Source organism: Oncorhynchus keta, unplaced genomic scaffold (genome assembly GCF_023373465.1).
Source record: "Oncorhynchus keta strain PuntledgeMale-10-30-2019 unplaced genomic scaffold, Oket_V2 Un_contig_3902_pilon_pilon, whole genome shotgun sequence".
NCBI classification, from domain to species: domain Eukaryota; kingdom Metazoa; phylum Chordata; class Actinopteri; order Salmoniformes; family Salmonidae; genus Oncorhynchus; species Oncorhynchus keta.
The window spans coordinates 70,131-76,130 of record NW_026287492.1 but is presented as its reverse complement, the minus strand read 5'-3'; the positions used below and the strand labels follow the sequence as shown (position 1 = coordinate 76,130).

General features: G+C 47.0%; 1 protein-coding gene across 1 annotated transcript in view; it reads left to right on the top strand.

Annotated features, from left to right (window-relative positions):
- Positions 1–2,969: 2,969 nt before the first annotated feature.
- Positions 2,970–6,000, top strand: part of LOC127924272 (E3 ubiquitin-protein ligase TRAF7-like) — a 69,917-nt gene continuing 66,886 nt past the window's right edge. Inside the window, 1 exon segment of the mRNA XM_052508832.1 lies at positions 2,970–3,105. The gene's annotated coding sequence lies outside the window, so the exon portion shown is untranslated.

Here is a 6,000-nt window from a genome sequence, read left to right as displayed (position 1 = left end):
AGAGTTTATTAGTCATGGCTAAAAGGAATTGGGAAAATAGCTGGGACAGAGGCCTGGGAAAATAGCCTGGCTAGTTAACTACAGAGGTTAGCTGGCTCGTTAGCTACAGAGGTTAGCTGGCTAGTTAGCTACAGAGGTTAGCTGGCTAGTTAGCTACAGAGGTTAGCTGGCTCGTTAGCTACAGAGGTTAGCTGGCTAGTTAGCTACAGAGGTTAGCTGGCTAGTTAGCTACAGAGGTTAGCTGGCTAGTTAGCTACAGAGGTTAGCTGGCTAGTTAGCTACAGAAGTTAGCTGGCTAGTCAGCTACATAGGCTAGCTGGCTAGTTAGCTACAGAGGTTAGCTGGCTAGTTAGCTACAGAGGTTAGCTGGCTAGTTAGCTACAGAGGTTAGCTGGCTAGTTAGCTACAGAGGTTAGCTGGCTAGTTAGCTGGCTAGTTAGCTACAGAGGTTAGTCTGGCTTGTAGGTTAGCTGGCTTGTCCGCTAGCTTACCACAGAGGTTAGCTGGCTTGTTTCCAGCTCCAGTTAGCTGGCTTAGTTAGCTACAGAGGTTAGCTGGCTTGTAGGTTAGCTGGCTTGTTAGCTTACCAGAGGTTAGCTGGCTTACCAGTTAGCTACAGGGGTTAGCCACGAGCCCGTGGCTAGTTACCACCAGCTACAGAGCCCGAGTTAGCTGGCTAGTCAGCTACATCGGCTAGCTGGCTAGTTAGCTACAGAGGTTAGCTGGCTAGTTAGCTACAGAGGTTAGCTGGCTAGTTAGCTACAGAGGTTAGCAGGCTAGTTAGCTACTGCCATCAGATGTTGTTGTGTTGTTATCATACTTAGCCTATTCCACCGTTTATAAAAATGCATACTGTCATTTGAATATAGCCTGGGAAAAGGGAATCCGCCTGGGAAAATAGCCTGGGAAAAGGGAATCCGCCTGGGAAAATAGCCTGGGAAAAGGGAATCCGCCTGGGAAAATAGCCTGGGAAAAGGGAATCCGCCTGGGAAAATAGCCTGGGAAAAGGGAATCCGCCTGGGAAAATAGCCTGGGAAAAGGGAATCCGGACACACGGTGGACACGGTAGACACCAGAGGAGGCTGCTGAAGGGCAGGAAAGGCTCATATTAATGGCTGTGACCTGGTGAATGGAATGATGTCATCAAACACCTGGAAACACCTCGTGTTTGACGGATTAGATATCATTCCACCCCAGTCCGCTCCAGACATTACCACGAGCCCGTCATTCCACCCCAGTCCGCTCCAGGCATTACCACGCATTACCACGCTCCAGCCAGTCATTCCCACCCCAGTCCGCTCCATTACCACGGGTCATTACCCCAGTCCGCTCCAGCCCGTCATTCCACCCCAGTCCGCTCCAGACATTACCACGAGCCCGTCATTCCACCCCAGTCCGCTCCAGGCATTACCACGAGCCCGTCATTCCACCCCAGTCCGCTCCAGGCATTACCACCAGCCCGTCATTCCACCCCAGTCCGCTCCAGACATTACCACCAGCCCGTCATTCCACCCCAGTCCGCTCCAGGCATTACCACGAGCCCGTCATTCCACCCCAGTCCGCTCCAGGCATTACCACGAGCCCGTCATTCCACCCCAGTCCGCTCCAGGGCATTACCACGAGCCCGTCATTCCACCCTCCAGTCCACGAGCCCGTCATTCCACCCCAGTCCGCTCCAGCATTACCACGAGCCCGTCATTCCACCCCAGTCCGCTCCAGGCATTACCACGACCCCAGCCCTCCAGTCATTCCACCCCCCAGTCCTCCAGCTCCACGGGCATTACCCCAGTCGCTCCAGGCATTACCACGTCATTCCACCCCAGTCCGCTCCCAGGAGGCATTACCACGAGCCCGTCATTCCATTCCACCCCAGTCCGCTCCAGGCATTACCACGAGCCCGTCAGGCATTACCACGAGCCCGTCCCACCCCAGTCCGCTCCAGGACATTACCACGGCAGCCCGTCATTCCACCCCAGTCCGCTCCAGACATTACCACGAGCCCGTCCCTCCTCTCAATTAAGGTGCCACCAGCCTCCTGTGGTAGACGCATTTAAATGTAGTTGGAGATGCATTACGTGTTTTGGAATTCCATGAGCTGAACTCTAAAGCAAATTTTTTTTTTTTTTTGTAACTAACCCAAGATAATAATAATAATAATAATATATGCCATTTAGCAGACGCTTTTATCCAAAGCGACTTACAGTCATGTGTGCATACATTCTATGTATGGGTGGTCCCGGGAATCGAACCCACTACCCTGGCGTTACAAGTGCCATGCTCTACCAACTGTGCTACAGAAGGACCACAAGATAGACCACAGCCTTGTCGTTTCAAATGAGAACAAATTAGATATTTTTTTTATGGTGGGCAGAACCAAGCAGGAGCGAGCGAGATGCAATTGGCGCCTTCTAGAATTGATTTACATATTTCCTTTGGCAAACGCCGACTCTGAAGTGTGTGTGTGTGCAATAACTAAATTTGCCTTGGCACGCCTTCTAAACAACACAATTTTTTTGGGAAACTTGGGCAAAACTTCGCAACAGATTTTAGTTTTTGGGAAAAAAAGGAAACTGTATTGAGATAAAATGTTTAATCGATGAATACATTTGCAGAATCTCAGGCCCAAAATCCATCTCTTCTCCCACTGTCAGCCAGTGGGCTTCCTCTCACTACCATATTTGGTAGTGAGTGGGGAAAAAACGCCAACCGGATGCTTCACATTTATACATCCGATGAAATCTGTCTCATTGTTCCATCTGTGCTTAAAGCTGCAAGATGAACTTTCAAGTCTTCTCGAACAGGGCCTTATGGGTAATGTAGTCCCGTTTGGTTACACTCTGAGCCGTATGAAACAGGGGTCAAAAACGACTTACTAATCTACAAAAAAAAATCACTTTACATCATAAAAAAAAAAAAGAAAAATAATACTCATTATTATTTATAGATCAGCCACCCCTCCAAAAGGATACCCATGATACATTGCGGTCTTTGACCCCTGTATCCGACGAGGACTTCCGCTTCTCTCCGACTGCTTGTTGTTTTGAGGCGTGAAAGAGAGAAAAAGGAGCATTTCAACTACACAGTTAACTACGATTTAACACAATGGTAAGATCACTCACGACTCGTGATTATGTTAAATGTGTCATATCATTGGTGAACAGCATAGTTAAATATATATATATATTTCTGTTTGTTGCAGTGTTTGCGATCAGTTAACATCACACACCCGACAAGCTGTAACATCATTTCAAGCAGCTAGATACCATTTATATCTAGTTTTATTTTTCTTCCAGCTGGCCAACTATTCATGGGGTGTAACTTATTCATTATGGAAACAGTTTACCTTTTATTTTATTTTATTTTAATGTAAACAAAACCCAACAGGAAGAAATCTGTCCCAATAGATTCTGGAGGAAAAACGGTTTGTGCGGTGAAATGATTAATGGCAGTGATTTGCTAATTTAACTAACTAGTCTGTTTCGGTCATTATAACTAGCTAACCAGCTGGAGGACTAGTCTGTTTCGGTCATTATAACTAGCTAACCAGCTGGAGGACTAGTCTGTTTTGGTATGATAACCAGCTGGAGGACTAGTCTGTTTTGGTATGATAACTAGCTAACCAGCTGGAGGACTAGTCTGTTTTGTATGATAACTGATGGAGGACTAGCTGTTTTGGTAACCTAGCTGGAGGACTAGTCTGTTTTGGTATGATAACCAGCTGGAGCTAACCAGCTGGAGGACTAGTCTGTTTTGGTATGATAACTCTGTTTTTGGTATGATAACCAGCTGGAGGACTAGTCTGTTTTGGTATGATAACTAGCTAACCAGCTGGAGGACTAGTCTGTTTCGGTATGATAACTAGCCAGCTGGAGGACTATTCTGTTTCGGTATGATAACTGGCTGGAGGACTAGTCTGTTTTGGTATGATAGCCAGCTAACCAGCTGGAGGACTTCTGTTTCGTATGATAACTAGCTAACCAGCTGGAGGACTAGTCTGTTTCGGTATGATAACTGTTTCGAGCTAACCAGCTGGAGGACTAGTCTGTTTCGGTATGATAACAAGCTAACCAGCTGGAGGACTAATCTGTTTCGGGTATGATAACTAGCTAACCAGCTGGAGGACTAGTCTGTTTCGGGTATGATAACTAGCTAATTTGGTGATAATTTCCTACCTAGTTTACACATCATCATTGACCATTTGCAGTAGATAACGTTAGGTAGCAGATAGGAGGACAGTCTGTCTGATACCAAACTACCAGTGTGTGAATCGTTGTGCATCACATATTTGGCCCAGTGCCCAGGAGTGAGTTAACATTGGTTCAGTATGCCTCTTTCTGCTTCTCTCTTTCTTTCTGCTTCTCTCTCTCTCCTTCTCTCTCTCTCTCTTTCTGCTTCTCTCTTTCTGCTTCTCTCTCTCTCTTTCTGCTTCTCTCTCTTTCTGCTTTTCTTTCTACTTCTCTCTCTCTCTTTCTGCTTCTCTCTCTCTTTCTGCTTCTCTCTCTCTTTCTGCTTCTCTCTCTCTCTCTCTTTCTGCTTCTCTCTCTCTCTCTCTTTCTGCTTCTCTCTCTCTCTCTCTTTCTGCTTCTCTCTCTCTCTCTCTTTCTGCTTCTCTCTCTCTTTCTGCTTCTCTCTCTCTCTCTCTTTCTGCTTCTCTCTCTCTTTCTGCTTCTCTCTCTCTTTCTGCTTCTCTCTCTCTCTTTCTGCTTCTCTCTCTCTCTCTCTTTCTGCTTCTCTCTCTCTCTCTCTTTCTGCTTCTCTCTCTCTCTCTCTTTCTGCTTCTCTCTCTCTCTGCTTCTCTCTCTCTCTCTCTCTTTCTGCTTCTCTCTCTCTCTCTCTCTCTCTGCTTCTCTCTCTGCTTCTCTCTCTTCTGCATCTCTCTCTCTCTCTTTCTGCGTCTCTCTCTCTCTTTCTGCATCTCTCTCTCTCTCTTTCTGCGTCTCTCTCTCTTTCTGCGTCTCTCTCTCTTTTTGCGTCTCTCTCTCTCTTTTTGCGTCTCTCTCTCTCTTTTTGCGTCTCTCTCTCTCTTTTTGCGTCTCTCTCTCTCTCTCTGAGTCTCTCTCTCTCTCTCTCTCTCTCTCTGCGTCTCTCTCTCTCTCTCTGCGTCTCTCTCTGCGTCTCTCTCTGCGTCTCTCTCTGTCTTTCTGCTTCTCTCTTTCTGCTTCTCTCTTTCTGCCTCTCTCCCTCTCTCTCTGACAGGGGGGGTGGGACCCCTCACGTATTCCCTACGATTAGTGGTCCCGGGCAGTTTTTATTGGCTGATTCGGTATGCTATGACCATATGAGGTGACTGCCTGCATGCCTTTCTGTTTACATCATGAGTTTAGAGAGGAGCAGATGGTCGAGAGAAACACTGCTCTGGTCTCTGAGGACTGCTTGGACTGAGGGTTTTGTGCAGATAGAAGTCTGTTTTTACACTGGCCAGGAAGGCGTTGCTATGTATGTCCTGTGTAGCTGGTGGTAACCTGTTGGTTCTGATCTCAGATGGTAACCTGTTGGTTCTGATCTCAGATGGTGGTAACCTGTTGGTTCTGATCTCAGATGGTAACCTGTTGGTTCTGATCTCAGATGGTGGTAACCTGTTGGTTCTGATCTCAGATGGTAACCTGTTGGTTCTGATCCCAGATGGTAACCTGTTGGTTCTGATCCCAGATGGTAACCTGTTGGTTCTGATCCCAGATGGTAACCTGTTGGTTCTGATCTCAGATGGTAACCTGTTGGTTCTGATCCCAGATGGTAACCTGTTGGTTCTGATCTCAGATGGTAACCTGTTGGTTCTGATCTCAGATGGTAACCTGTTGGTTCTGATCTCAGATGGTAACCTGTTGGTTCTGATCTCAGATGGTAACCTGTTGGTTCTGATCTCAGATGGTAACCTGTTGGTTCTGATCTCAGATGGTAACCTGTTGGTTCTGATCTCAGATGGTAACCTGTTGGTTCTGATCTCAGATGGTCACCTGTTGGTTCTGATCCCAGATGGTAACCTGTTGGTTCTGATCTCAG